At 41.4% G+C, this 16,001-nt stretch overlaps 1 long non-coding RNA gene across 14 annotated transcripts in view; it reads left to right on the top strand.

Annotated features, from left to right (window-relative positions):
• The window catches only part of LOC146395551 (uncharacterized), a 178,050-nt gene that overhangs the window by 148,354 nt on the left and 13,695 nt on the right, over positions 1 to 16,001 (top strand). For 7 of the 14 annotated variants that reach the window (XR_014831311.1, XR_014831320.1, XR_014831317.1 and 4 more), the window contains 2 exons: positions 4,398 to 4,561; positions 13,647 to 13,804. This is a non-coding gene — a long non-coding RNA (uncharacterized LOC146395551). Of the gene's footprint in view, positions 1 to 4,397; positions 4,562 to 13,646; positions 13,805 to 16,001 lie in introns of those variants that run through there. The other 7 variants (XR_014831318.1, XR_014831312.1, XR_014831325.1 and 4 more) reach the window with 1 other exon arrangement.

Here is a 16,001-nt window from a genome sequence, read left to right as displayed (position 1 = left end):
ACAAAGTTTCTACCATGGAGTGTGTTGCACATCCTTTTCCTTCAAGAGACATAGTATTAGAAAGTTAGCAACACATCCTGCTCGGAGCACAAATGCAAATCCTGGCATGACAAATGAGGCCTTGGCCCCCTTGAATGGTCACACTTTCGGAGACAGAGAGAAAGTGGGGGGAAAGCAAAAATCCACAATTGAAAAGAACAGTTCTTGTGACTTGCACAAAAAAATGTGTCAGGATGGAGCCAAGGGTGAGTTAAGTATCATACTCATGGTTTCTAAGGAAACTTTAAAAGCAAATAGAACATCAGGGAGGAAGGCACTCATTATACAAGGAGACGTTCCCCAACCCAAGGACCAACATTCCCTTCCAGCAGCATCTCCCACTTCTACAGAACATTCCACCCAGGGATCCCAGGCACAATTTGTACCCAGAGGCCTCCACATAGGGACCAGGCAAGAAGTGGGTGCCAAGGTGCTCTGAGCTGCTGAGCCAGCAGGAGGTTCTTTCTGAGCATCCTCCAGGGCAACATCATTCTATGTACAGCCAGTAGCCACTTGTGCTAAACTGGAGATCTTGTCTATACCCACTTGCCCATTAGCAGACACTCCGGTGGTTTAGAGTGAACTACTTAAGCAGTTCTGGTTTCTTTAAAGAGAACAAGACATGTAGTAGAAAGCAAGGCACATCCTTCCAGGGCCTTCCTTTGTTGCTCCCATCACACTGCCTTGATATTTTTGTAAGAACAAGTGCAGTAACTCCCAGCCAAAGCGGTTTAGGGCTAGAGAAAGACCAAACATGCCTACTTTAAAATTGATCTGATACTCTTTGCCTGTTTCAGGTCCCCCTCTGACTGGCTTTCATTCTACATATAGCTCCGACTGGATCCTTGGCACTCCACCTCTCCCCAGACTTTCTTAGGCTAGAAAAACCTCACTCTTATTCATTTCCCAGTGACCTTTGTCCTCACACATAATTCCTGAGGACCATGGCACACCACCCACTCTCCCCACCACACATGCACACATGTGCTCACACACACACACAAATCCATGCTTAAAGACCAAGCCATCTTTGTTCCCAAGCCAGCAAAACTTGATCGTACTTGCACAAGTTTCCCAAATCTAAAAAAAACTGTGGGATGGGACAGAGTATTTTGTCAAATCCTAGAAATGAAGAGAACTAGAGAAGCAAAATTATCTCTTTTCCCAAGATTATAAAAACATTCCAGTAAATTTTCATCTTAAATGTTTATGGTTTATGCTTTGTAAATAAATCTGATACATAAGGATTTATACTTTTGTTGTAAGAATTATAATGTTTTCTTTTCAAACAGGAAGCAAACTGGTGTCAGTACTACATTGATCTGTTTAGTTCTACCTCAGTATCATACTATTTTGATTATTGCAACTTTATAGTAAGGCTCACTATCTGGAAGCCAAAATATTTCTTTTGTATTCTTCTTCTCTTAAATTATTAAATAAAATTTAGCATCTTATTTTTATTATTTTATTTTATCTTATTTTTTTTGCTTTTTAGGGCCTCACCAGAAGCATATGGAAGTTTCCAGGAGGCTAGGGGTTGAATTAGAGCTATAGCTGCTGGCCTACACCACAGCCGTAGCAACACAGGATCAGAGCCGAGTCTGTGACCTACACCACAGCTCACAGCAATGCCAGATCCTTAACCCACTGAGCAAGGCCAGGGATCAAACCTGCCTCCTCATGGATACTAGTCAGGTTGGTTTCTGCTGAGCCACAATGGGAACTCTAAGTTTAGCATCATTTTAATAATTTCCTTCAAAACTTTCCTGGAGTTTTGATTGTGTTTTCATTAAACACAGAGATCAGAGGAAAGTTGCATTATTTTTATTTATTTTATTTTATTTTTTTTTTGGCCGACCCACAGCATGCAGAAATTCCCTGGCCAGGGATCAAACCTGTGCCACAGTAGCAACCCAAGCGGCAAAAGTAACAATGCAGGATCCATAACCTGCTGTATAGTTGATTTACAATGTTGACCAATTTCTGCCCTACATCAAAGTGACCCAGTCATACACATATATTCATTCCCTTTCTTATATTATCTTCCGTCATCATCTATCCCAAGAGACTGGATATAGTTCCCTGTGCTATATAGTAGGACCTCACTTATCCATTCTATTTTTTTCCCCCTCTTATCCATTCTAAATGTAATAGTTTGCATCTACTAACCCCTAACTCCCATTCCATCCCACTCCCTCCCCCTCCCCCTTGGCAACCACAAGTCTGTTCTCCATGTCTGTGAGTCTGTTCCTGTTTTGTAGATAGGTTCATTTCTGCCATATTTTAGATTCCACATAAGTGATATCATATGATATTTGTTTTTCTCTGACTTACTTAGTATGAGAATCTCTAGTTCCATCCATGTTGCTGCAAATGGCATTATTTCATTCTTTTTATGGCTAAGTAGTATTCCATTGTGTATATGTACCACATCTTCTTAATGCATTCATCTGTTGATGGACATTTAGGTTGCTTCCATGTCTTGTTTATTGTGAATAGTGCTGCTGTGAACATAGCGGTGCATGTGTCTTTTTGAATGATAGTTTCTTCCAGATGTATGCCCAGGAGTGGAGTTTCTGGATCTTGTGGTAGTTGTATAATTAGTTTTCTAAGGAACCTCTATACTGTCTTCCATAGTGGTTGTCTAAGTTTACATTCCCACCAATAGTATCGGAGGGTTCCCTTTCCCCAAACCCTATCCCTGTATTAATTTTGAGTCCACTTTTTAAAAAGTTATATCTCTCCTTTTATTCACTTTTTAAAATATTCTCATAAAACTTCATAGCTTATTTTTGTATGTTTAATTTTTTCCTGTGTTCAATGTTTGCTATTATTGTGAATGATATTTTTTCTCTATGTTTTATAATTTATTATTATTTGACTATAAGGAGGCTAAGTTGAATTTCTTTGACAGGATTTTTTTTTCCATCATGACTATTATCTTCCAAATCACAGAGAGTTTCAGAAAGAGATTATTAGATGTGGTGACAGTATAATTTTTTATGAAAATATGAATTCGTAGTAGAGAAATCTGCTTTATTCCACATTTTGATATATTATAAGTTTCTCTCAGCTAGAAAGAGCAACTATTTTCTTATTCCAGAACACATCATCCATTTTCATAGTGTAAACACAACATTAATGTGCAATGACGGAGTTGCATATGTCTCTTCAGAGATTGAACTTCTTTCAATATGTTTTGTACCTACAAAAAAAAAAAAATAGAATTCTAATGTACCCATGCTTGTAAGTGAAAGATGAGATGTCTCTATATGGTCCATCATTCACTAAAATAAAATAAATCTTAATTGTGGCTATTTTTAGAACAGAGAACTTCTAGATCAGAGATAATATATTTATTAATCCACAGAAATCCTATTTCAAAAATCTATGAGGAGATCAGAAGAATGTGCATAGTATTCTATCATTTACGTAAAAAGTAAGGACACCTCCATATGTGTGCTTATATATGTACAGAATATCTCTGCAATGATACTCAAAAACTGGCATAAGGAGTTTGGCGCAGCAGAAACGAATCCGAATAGGAACCACGAGGTTGCGGGTTTGATCCCTGGCCTCACTCAGTGGGTTAAGGATCTGGCTTTGCCAGGAGCTGTGGTGTAGGTTTCAGACTCGGTTCAGATCTGGTGTTGCTGTGGCTGTGGCATAGGCCAGCAGCTGTAGCTCCTATTCGACCCCTAGCCTGGGAACCTCCATATGCCACAGATGCAGCCCTAAAAAAAAAGCAGAAAAACAAAACAAAAAACCCCAATGGCGTCAACAGTAGTCTCTGGAGGATACAGGTAAGTGGGAGACTTACTTTCCACTGTGTAGTCTTTTGTACCCATTGAATTTTCTACCACATGCAGGTATTGTGTTTATTAATCTCATATGTCAGAGAGATTCTGGGAAACAGTAATAGTCCATGCTAGCAATACTGTGGTGAGATTGAGATGGGGATATTTTGAATATGCAAATAGGATATAAGTTGGTAAAATTATATTTGATATGTCAGCTTTAAAAATTTCCTTTAAAAATTTCCATGTCTGCTTCCTTCTGCTGGATGGACTTCTCGAAGCAGAATTATTACAATATGAAAGGCAGAATCATGGTTCTCCCAGATGGTCCCCCATATCCTAATCCCTGGAACCCGTGAATGCGTTACATGGCAGGGCGATCAGGTTGCAGATGGAACTGAGGTTGCTAATCAAATGATCTGAGGATGGAGGTATTATCGTGGAATTTCTAGGTAGACCCAATGCAAACACTAGGGTTTTATAAGTGAAAGAAGGGGTCAGGAGAGTCTGTGTCACAGTGGTGTGTGAGAAGGATTCAAACAGCCATTGTTGTCTTTGTAGATGGAAGGGGCCAGGAGCCAAGGAATATGGGCAGCCTCAAGAAGCTGGAAAAGGCAAGGCAACAGATCTTCCCTTACAATTTCCAGAATGAATGCAGTCCTGCCAATACCTTGATTTCAGCCCAGTGAGAGTCATTTTGGACTTCTGGCTTTCCAAACTTCAAGGTAAGTTTGTATTGTTTTATGCCATCAATTCTATAGTAATCTGTTAGAGCAGTGATAGAAAACTAATGCACTATGTCAGAAAAGCACTCATTTATAAGAGTAAAAATATGAGAAGAATCTAAATTATTTATTTTCTGATAAAGGAACAGAAAATAAATGTTGCTACATGTATTTGAAGGAATATCACTTATTGTAAATTTGTTAGATCTTCATGAGAAAATATTAAGTTAAAAAAGAAGTTTATAAAGCTGTATCTGGGAGAGCTTCCTTCGTGGCTCAGCGCAAATAAATCTGACTAGCATCCATGAGGATACAGGTTTGATCTCTGGCCTTGCTCACTGGGTTGAGGATCCGGCTTTGCTGTGATCTGTGGAGTAGGTCGCAGACATAGCTTGGATCCTGCATTGCTGTGGCTGCGGCATAGGCCAGCAGGTACAGCTCCAATTCAACCCTAGCCTGAGAACCTCTATATACTTCAGGTGCAGCACTCCCCCCCCCCCAAAAAAAAATACAAACAACAACAACAAAAAACCTGTATCTGGTTTCAATTATAAAATTTATATATGCATATAATAGGTATGTCTTATCAGTCCAGGGTTCAGCTACAGAAGAGAAGTTATTTGAGAAAGGGAAATGTAAAGAATGGGATTCATATAAAATCATGGGGAAAACCGTAGGAGTGGGCTCTCCAGGGGTCTCCTGAGAGGTCAAACTTGCCTTGCCAGGGTTAGAACTACCTCTACCTAAATCAAAAAGAGGGCATGTCAGGTGGAGTCCTAGCCCAGAATCGTGCATCCAAAAGGCAGTGGAGAGGAGATGATCCCTTTTCTTACCACTCCCTTTCTTATAGCCACTACATTCTACTCAAGAATAAAGAATATTTAAATCTAACACAATTTTTTTTCTGCCTTTATATTCATCATATTTTTAGAAGACAAACCAGAAACAAACACCAAAGATTCTATTACCATTAAGAACATAGGCTCTGGGGTTAGATGACCTGGATTTAAATCCCTCTGGCCAGTTACCTCACTCTTGGTACCAGCTCACCTTTGTCAGTAAAGGGGATAATATTAGTGCCCACCCCAGGGGGCTGTCAGGATAGACCGAGCTCCTCTCAAGCACTTAGCAGGGAGCTCCATCCATAAAGGAAAACTGCTCGGTAAATGGGAGTGATTATTTCTATAATACTTTCTTAGACTTATCAGGTATTCCTTATCATGTATTCATTTTATCATCAGAAAAACACAAACCTCATTTCAGAAAAATCCAAGTTGGATGCTAAGTTCCCCCAAGTAATCATGGTCTGATAAAAAAATACATAAATTTTTAAATTTGTGGCCTTGTATCAGGTTCTGTCCTTTGTATATCTGCTTCCTGTTGATAAGGGAAATAATAAAGACACACAAGCTCTATTTAAAAATCAAGAGTCAGAAGATCCTGAGTATTTTCATTCTCAAGGCCTTTAATTCTCTCCAACAAATGTCACTCACTCTCTGTTGCATAAGAAGCACCCTATTTCAGCCTTTGACAATGAACGAATAATTTTGGGGGACAAAGGGAAATTTTCTGATAATAAAAATGGGTAAGGCAGACAGTTGTTTTCAGTTTTCAGTGAAGGTTGATTTACCATTTGACTCGATCATAGAGCCATCAAAATATGGACATTTATAACTGATTACATGTAAACTTCTCAGCAGCCACCCCCTTGGTAGTGCCTACTCAATATCCAAACCGGTCCCCTGATGAAGAGCACAATTTGAGAGCTACTATCTCCCTTATGGGGTGGAGTCCCTGAAGGAATATGCTTGACAATTTACACTTTCACATAGAGCTTTGTCACTCGGTGCCACCACCTCCCTTTGGGATAGACAGCTCCAGATTCTCATGTCAAAAGGAGAATACAAGTCCAGTGCTCTTTTCATTGCCCCACACTGCATAGGGCACCATCAAAGAGCAATATAAAATGATTTCGTTTATAACAACAGCCAACCTTTTAAATTCATTTTAAAAGCCCCATGCCTGTATGAGTCAGGTTTTATTCTTTTCCACTCATCAGCAAATTTATGGGTTAGAAAGACATTCACTAGAACACAAGGAGTAGATGATCCCTGACTCTCACTGAATTTCAGCATGGCCTCTTTTATGTTTTGTTTGTTTTCTACATCAAACAACGCATGGTCCCCAGAGCCGCAAAAAGCATCCAAGTACATGAACTTTAAGGAACCTAAGTATAAACTCCAATAGGAAGTGATTTTACTTTTCTTCCTAAATTCCATTACATACAAGTAAAGGCAGTAAGGCTAATAATTTAGTCAGCATTAGAGATAAGGACCAAGCAGGAAATGACTTTTTATGTGATGTCATCCAGGGCCCACGTCAGAGGAGGAGTGAGCAGGGCAAGCCCTTTGTCCCTTACAGAACTTTCTCAGCTGTCTCTGAATGAAAGAACAGTCTGGGCAGGGACAAATTTAATTATAAGTTACCATGAATTGGTTATGCCGCTCAGTGTGTCTGGGATGTAGACATGACTCTAATATTGAAAGGAAGAAAGAATAAGAAAGGAGGAAAGGAGGGAAGAAAGGAAGGCAATAAAATCCTAATTATTTAGTAAGATGAACCATAGCTGGGGAAGCCAATGAATGTTTCTAGGAATTTTGTATTCCAGTTAAGTAATTGTGTCCTTGTGTCACTTTTAACATGGGCATGTCTACTTTAGAGAACATTTGGGATGGTGTCCATTGTATAAATCACCCTCATCTCACTCGTGCACCTTTAATTGTCTGTCAGACACAGGAGAAAGATAAATCAAGCTCAAATCCCAGTTCGTGTGACTCTGGGCAAGTTATTTAGTCTTTTCACCTACAAAATAGATTAATTCACATCTACCACACAGGATTGTTCGAAGGATTAAACAAGATAATACATGGAAGTGCCCAGCACAGTTGGCACTCAGTAAATATTTGCAGTAACTTCCTCCTATGACTTCTTAAGTAGATCACTGATTTTTTTTAGAGAGTTCAAGTGTGGTAAAATACACATAACGTGTTCTTTACCATCTTGATCATCTGTAAGTGTACAGTTTATAGTATTTAGTACATTCCCACTATTGTCCAGCCAAACTGAAGCTTTATATCCATTAAACAACAAGTCCCCTTTCCCCCACCCCACAACCCTGGCAATTACCATGCCACTTTCTGTCTCCGTGAAGCTGACTAGTCTAGGTACCTCTTATCAGTGGGATTTGTCTTTTTGTGATTGGCTAATTTCAGATAATCAAGTTCTTAGATTATTTTTTGAGACAAAGTTTTACACTCAGACAAAAGTTTTGGCAACCGCATGTTATATTGCTATATTGCATGACTAACTACTTAGGTAAAAACATGATGTTTTCCAAAATAAAGGTGATATTATAATGTTAGGTCATATAACTTGTAGTGGATGAATTTTACACAAGTACAGTCAATTTCAAATCACCTGCCATGTACTAGTACTTGTGTCTTATACCTTTTCCTGCTTTGTAAATTCTTGGAGGTCAGATAGTACCTGGCATGCATTAAGAATATATTAAATACTGTAGTTCCCACCATGGGAATATATTAAATACTGTGTAGTTCCCACAGTGGGTTAAGAATCTGACTGCAGCATCTTGCATTGCTGCAAAGGCATGGGTTCAATCCCTGGCTTGGCGCAAAGGGTTAAAAGATCTGGCATTGCCACAACTGTGGCATAGGTTGACATCTGTGGCCGAAATTCAATCCCTGGCCTGGGAACTTCCAGATGCCATGGGTGCAGCCATTAAAAAAAAAAAAAGTACATTAAATACTAATGGACTAACTAATGTACTGATAAACCAATGGAGTCATATCCTATTTTATGAATTGCTAGTGAGAAAATGGTCATCATAGGTTATTTTCCTTCCCATTGATTCTGTGCTATATCTTTACTCACCAACTGATGGTACCTAGATAATGCAAAATTATTTAAATATTAACATGAGCAAAAAACAGTTTCAAAGATGAAGTAGATGAAAAAACAGTGCATTAGTCCTTTGAAATGCAAACCCAATCAACTTTTAGACCACAGACACTTTTGTGTCCCATCAACTTCTTAATGTCAATATACATGTCAGATTTGTTCAGTTTCCAAATTCTAGAGTACTAATTGATTTTTAACAGTGGGATTGGCAAATACTTAAAACATTAAAATATTCAGGACCGGCTAGGGTAAGGGAAATAGGGGCTCACATGCAATGCTGGGGGAAATCTAAATCATTAAGAAGGCAATTAAAAGTTTTTATGTATTCTTGGAGCTCCTGTCGTAGCTCAGCAGAAACGATCTGGACTAGTACCTATGAGGAAACAGGTTCAATCCCTGGCCTTGCTCAGCAGGTTAAGGATCCGGCATTGCCCTGAGCTGTGATATAGGCCAGCAGCTATGGCTCAGATTCAACCCCTAGCCTGGGAACCTCCATATGTTGCAGGTGCAGCCCTAAAAAGACAAAAAAAAAAAAAAAGACAAAAAAAAAAGCTTTTGTGCATTCTCCATCCCCCCCAATCCTGCCAGTTCATTTCTAGTTACTTTATTCCACAACCATACAAATGTTCAAAGATATGTGGCTGTGGTAAGCTAGAGATGTCTACAATTTACCCCCAGAACCTGAGTACCTGTGACTATGTCATGTTCATGGCAGGAGGTAATAAAAGTTGCAGATAGAATTAAGGTTGCTGGGAGTTCCCTTCGTGGCTCAGTGGTTAACAAGCCCAACTAGGATCCATGAGGATGCGGGTTAGATCGCTGGCTTTGCTCAGTGGGTTGAGGATCCAGCGTTGGCTGTGAGCGTGGCATAGGTCACAGATGTGGCTCGGATCCCACGTTGCTGTGGCTGTGGTGTAGGCCGGCAGCTGCAGCTCTGATTTGACCCCTAGCCTGAGAACCTCCACACGCCTCAGGTGTGGCCCTAAAAAGCAAAAATAATAATAATAATTACGGTAGCTAATCAGCTGATCTTAATATAAGATGCTTCTGGTTGATACCAGGTGGGCCCATTGAAATCCCAAAGGTCATTTAAATGTGGATGAGGGAGACAGAAAAGTCCGTGTAGGGTGATTGGATGCTAGTGTGGGAAAGACTCAACATGTGCTGCCATTGAAGATGGAAGGGAGCCAGGAGCCAAGGATGGCAGCAGCCTTTAGAAGCTGGAAAAGTTGAGGCAAAAGGATTCTCCCCTAGAGTTTCCACAGAAAAATGCGGTCCTGTTGACACCTTGATTTTGGCTTGATGAAGCCTATTTTGGGTTTCTGATCTCCAAAGCTGTAAGGTAATATATTTGTGTTGTTTTAAGCCACCAAGTTTGTGACAATTTGTTACAGCAACTATAGGAAACTAATACTATGACTGAAGATGCTCTACTGCAGCATTATTTGTGAAAAAAAATTGTAAGCACCCTAAATGCCAATAAAAGCCTGACCAAATATTGCATCATTACCATGTATGTTGAAGATTTCAGGCTTTTGCCAAAGACAGAGCTGCCAGATGTAACCTTTCTTACTTCTTTAAATCAATTTAAAATAGAAGAGAGGGAAAATATAGCAAAGAAATTCCAGTTTATAAGTAGTAAATACACAGCAAATATAACACAACACTGAGACTGTAGTCATCCAATCTTATTTCCTTCTTACAATCAACCTATAAATATGCCAAGCACTGTGCTAAACATTGTAAAATAGAAAAGCTTACTGACCAGAGAAGGAGGAGAAGAAGCAAGAGAAGTATACTAAGTACAAGACGTGGCAACGCAGAGGAGAGCAAGGGTGCCTCCAGAGCCCTGGGAGGAACACCTCACCAAACCAGGGTGGGAAGATGGGACTGCTCAGCTGCCAGGAGGAGAAAAATGCCTGAACCCAGTCGCTAAGGAGGAGTGGGAGTCAGCCAAACAAAGAAGACTTGGAAGGCCATCCCAGCAGAGGAAACGGCTTACAAAAGTCTACTTGGCATGACATCCAATGTGGGTGTGTGGGTGGGGTGGCATTTGAAAAGACCAGTAAACCTTAAAACCCTACACTAGGACTTTTATATAATTAGCTTTTTTATATTCTCTGAACCTCAATTCTCCCACCTTCGTAATAGAATCAGAAAATCTTCCTTTCAGGAGAGGGTTAAGGGCTCTGCCCAGATTTTTAGGGCCAGAAAAGGAAGGCCCGGCTCCCAGGGAGCCCCTGCCCTGTACCCCTCCATCCAGGCTGAAGCCCCTCTGCCCCAGGTAGGCTGGACCCACTTCTGGTTCTAAAGCCAGGATGCATTAAAGAAAGAAAAACATTTTGTGATATATTTTAATCATTTATATTTAACAGATTATTCCTTTTAACACATATAAAATACAAAGAAATAAAATTATGTATTAATTCATAGTTCATGACAAGCCGTGTGTTCTGGGAATGTGACAGATTTGAATTTATATAATGAACGTTTTCTTTCAATCCCTTCCCTGGTTCTGAATCTAAGACCTCATGTAGAGGGAACCTTTGAGCGCCTTGGTGAATGACAGGCTGCTGTAGCCTGCCGGTGCCAGGCCCTGTTTATATTAACTGGAAGAAAGAAAGCCAAGTAGCGCATCAGAATTAGAATCTGGGGAGGTTTTAAAACATGCTGAAGCCTGTGCTCCACTCTCTAGATTGTGATTCAACTGGTCTAGAGTGGGGTCCAGGCATCTTAATAAGTTTTAAAGTTTCCCAGATGATGCTAATGTAAAGCCAAGGTCAAAAAATACTATATTGAAAAGTAGGAGAGATTGAGACAGAAACCCCTTAAAGTTTTATCAACTCATTTGCAGATATTAAAAGACAGCAATGGTCAAACATGAACCAATGGGAGCTAAAAGGAAACTTCAATAAAAAGCCTCACCAAGGACAGACAGTGTACGGCAGGAACACCCAGGACACCCAGCAGACAGAGCCCAGAGCTCAGTGGAGGCCCCATCAGGAAGAGCAATGCATCTAGTTTGCACATTAGGGAATGGGAAGGAATCCAAAAGAATTGCGAACAATCTGTTGAAGTTGGTTGATTCAGTTTGCAAATATCATGTGGCAGATTCTGACCAGGCAGTTAGGAGGTTCCCAGGGAGGCTGGAGAGGCAAGTGCTGGGCCCTCAACCCCTGTGTTGGTTGGAGATACCAGCAGTGGTCAGAAGTAGCCCCATGGCAGCCTGGCAGACATCACTGCAACTGAGAGAGAGATATGATTTTTCAGACCATGACCAGGGTGGCCAGTCTATTGCTGAAATCCAGATGCATGCACACAGCACTGTGGAAGTCAGTTTTTTGTGTCAGACCTCTAGTCAGGCTCATATACTTGGGGACAGTGATGGAAGGGCTCCTAGGAACTTAAGAGTATTCTCTGAGAGTTTAGTTACAAAATCAATACTTAATAGAAGAGTCATGCTAGGGAGAATGAATAGCTCTTGAATCAGAGCAAGATAGATTGTTAAATTATAAAGTTAGAAGCTATCTAATCAAAAGAGGTGGCCATCAGCCATCCGGAAGGCACTGTTCCTGCGCTTGCTAAAGCTCTAAACTGGGGACATAGTGCGCCAGTCAGGAGACACAACTCACCTGTCCTTAGCCTCTACTGCCTCTGTTTTAGTGTGGCCCCATTGTGTCTGGATTATCGCAAAGCCTTGTAACTCGTCTTCTTACTTCTGCCTTTTCTGGCCTCCCCCATCTGGCAACTCAAGTCACCCTCTCAAAACATGAGGCAGACCATGCTCTTTTCCCCGCAAACCCTCCATTGGCTCCCAAAGCCCAAGTTCTCACAACGGCCTATACTTGGCCTTCTATGACCTGGATCCCCACCTCTGGGGCTTCATCTGCTCCTCCTCACCCCTGTACCCCACTTCCCACTCCCATCTCACACTGACTCCCTGCTATGCTTCAAACATTCTGGATGTGCTCTTGTCAAGGGCCTTTGCACTTGTTGTGGAATGTTCTTTCCTGGGGATCCACATGGGTCACCCTCAGGTCCTTTAGGTCTTTACTTCAGATTGAGAGACCTTCCTTATTTAAAATAACAAACTCACAGAGTTTCCTGGTGGCTCAGTAGGTTAAGGATCTAGCATTGTCACTGCTTTGGCTTGGGTCACTGCTGTGGCATGGGTTTAATGCCTGGCTGGGGAATTTCTTCAGGTCATGGGCACAGCCAGAAGCATTGAAAATAACAAACAACAGTTTCTGCTGTGATGCAATGGGATTGGCAGCGTCTCTGGAGCACTGGGACTCAGGTTTGATCCAGGCCCCACACAATGGATTAAGGATCTGGCTTTTCAGCAGCTGTGGTATAGATTTCAACTGCAGTTCAGATCTGATCCCTGGCCTGGGGAATGTCCATATGCTGCATGGTGGCAAAAAAAGCCAAAAATAAAAAACCCCCAAAAAACCCACCCAACAAATAATAAATTTTCCCACCTCTCACTACTCACACTACCCACCCCACCCCAGTTTATTTTATTTTTATTTTTATTTTATTTTATTTTTAGGGCTGCACCCTCAGCGTATGGAGATTCCCAGGCTAGGGGCTGAATCCAAGCTATAGCTGCTGGCCTACACTACAGCCACAGCAACGCAGGATCTGAGCCCCATCTGCGACCTATACCACAGCTCATGGCAACGCCAGATCCTTAACCCACTGAGTGAGGCCAGGGCTCAAACCTGTGTCCTCATAGATGCTAGTCAGATTTGTTTCTGCTGAGCCATGACTGGAAGTCCCACCCCAGTTTATTTTTTATTTTTCTCCATACCACTTATCTAAATATCATATATTCACTAATACATTTGATTATTATGTCTCCTCCACTAGAATGTAAATTCATGAGGGCAGGGATTTTGATTGGTTTTGTCAACTCCTATACTCCCAGTACCTATAGCTCGATGCCTAGAAAAGAGGCATTCGATAAGTATTTGTTGAACAAATGAATAAGCATCCAGGATATCTCTACTGTGATAATGGCTTTGTCAAGGCTTTGAAAGTAAGTGACTCCAATGTGTGATGTTGGGGTAATTACCTTTTTCACAGCAACGTTTTGATAATTCAGTTTTCCACAGGGTGAAGCAGGAGAGGACCTGCCGGTCAGAATACACGTGGTCTGGTTCCAGTGTCTTCATACTGAAGTTTTCATATTGAAGGAGTCAAAGAACCAGCATGGAACTTGATGACTTTTTCATTCTCAGACTCCAAACAGCTTCACTGGTGGTGAGTTCCTGGTCTTGACCTGTGAGACCCTTTGGCCACCCACTCACAGGCCAGGTTTCCTCTTGATTCCTAGAGCTTAGCTTGCGCCTTTCAAACTCTCCCAGTTGTGTTTAGGGAGAACACACAGCAGCCACCAGGCGTCTGTGGATTTGACAGTCAAAACGATGGCCGACCCTAAGGGCTGGACAGGGTGTGACCTGTGGTCAAAGGTCCATTGCCAAGGTACTGATCTGGGCAGCTGCACAAAAGCAGGCCCTCAGGGGAACAAATCCAGCACTAGAGCCTGGCCGTTCCCACCCTGCTCCTTCACTTTCCTAGAACCAGAACACAGGTCTGCTTTTGTGGAAAACGCCCCTCTCAAGAAGGCCAGCTGCTTGTGCTGGTGATGCAAATGCAGGGAGCTAGCATTTTGGCATTTCCTTTCTTTCAGAAAATGCAATGTAATGTGAGTTGCAAACCTGGTGAGCTGCAAAGGTAACTCTGTTCTCCAAGCACAGTCCTCCATTATTTACTGCCCCCATCTTGCACACTACTGGGTCCCCGGAGGGTGAGGTCAGAGAGAGGGTTGGCCTTCATGGAGACTAACTTACCACCTCCTCCTTGGCTCTTGAGCCTGTGTTCTCAAGTAGATTGTAAAGTGATTAGTGACAGCAGGCCGTGGGGTCAGGTGACCCTGGAGTCAGGTGATCTGGGTTTAAATCCCAGCTCTGCCTCTTTCTGGCTGTGGTGACCATCGTGGAATGTCAAGAAGCTGGTTTTCTTGTTTGTAAAATGGTCTTGTGAGTTCTGTAGATAAATAATGTATGAAATGGCTGGTAATAGCACCATACCTAGAGCAGAATACACACTTGATACATAAGTGGTAGGAAATGGTAGGAAAGGGAAAGAGATCTCAGCCCAGGATCTCTGGGTGTTTAGTTGCTAAACATCCTCACAAACGTGACAGGAGTGCAGAGAAGGAAGCAGACACAGGGATCAGAGTGTTGCGGGAGGCTTCACAGGGTAGGGAGAAAGACAAAGGAGTGAGGTGCACCACAGAAAACAAGACTATGATCTGATCATACCTCTAGCATCTGCTTTACATATTCTCAGACAGTCACTTCCTAATGCTGTTGGGTTTCCACGAGAAATAACAAAATGAAGACTGATTTGGTCATTGCTGTGAGTCCATTGTCCACAGGAGATTGTTCCCTTTATGCTTGAACAATCTGCTTCCAGGTCTCAGAGTGGCAGGCACAGAGCTGCTGCTCCAACCTCCTTTTTACATCTTTTTTTTGGGGGGAGGAGGGTGAGGGGCTAGTCCCTATGTCAATTTTAAAATTTATCTTTATTTTTATTTTTAATATAGAAAACATTCAATCATTCAGATTCAAAGATATGAAAAGTATATAGTAAAAATCTCCCTCCTCTTCATCCCCCAGTCACCTAATTCCCATACCCCAAAGCAAAGGATGTTACATTGTTACCAATTTTGGGTCTATATTTTCAGAAACAATCCAGGCATATATAAGCAAACAATTATTTTCTCTTTACGCAAAGGGTAGCACTTAAATTTTTTTTTCTTTTTTTGCTTTTTTAGGGCCACACCCGTAGCATATGGAGGTTCCCAGGCTAGGGGTTGAATCGGAGCTACAGCTGCTGGCCTACACCACAGCCAAGGCAACGCGGGATCCAAGTCACCTCTATGACCTACACCACAGCTCATGACAACGCCAGATCCTTAGCCCACTGAGGGAGGCCAGAGAGTGAACCTGAAACCTCATGGTTAGTTTCTGCTGCACCACGACAGAAACTCCTGTTTTTTTTCTTTTTGTCATGTAATTTTTCTTTGGAAAAATTCTATGTTGATATATGAAGAGCTTTTGTCTTATCTTTTTTTTTTAAAGATAACTGACATCTATAGTTTTTAACCCTTCAGATAACTGCAATTTATCATGGGATCACTTGTCAGCATGGGTACTTAGTCAATTTTTCTTTCCGTGGATTCTAGAGCAGGAGCCATTAAAAAGCATCATTTGTTACCCCCCACCCCCAACTCCTTTTTCCCTAAGATTACAGGTTTTGCCTTCCCCGTAGGTATTCTGGGGAAGACTCCAAACACCAACAGATGCACTGAAATACTCTAGGTTTGAAGCTGGACCTAATTTGCTAAATACTAAATCTTTAAAAGATTTTTCTCCCCAAGGAAACCGTTTTG

This window comes from Sus scrofa, chromosome 16 (genome assembly GCF_054392235.1).
Source record: "Sus scrofa isolate SSC_HxYL_T2T_F1_AM1 chromosome 16, Sscrofa_HxYL_maternal_Yorkshire_Landrace_v2.0, whole genome shotgun sequence".
Lineage (NCBI taxonomy): Eukaryota > Metazoa > Chordata > Mammalia > Artiodactyla > Suidae > Sus > Sus scrofa.
This window is presented reverse-complemented; position numbering and strand designations above follow the sequence as displayed.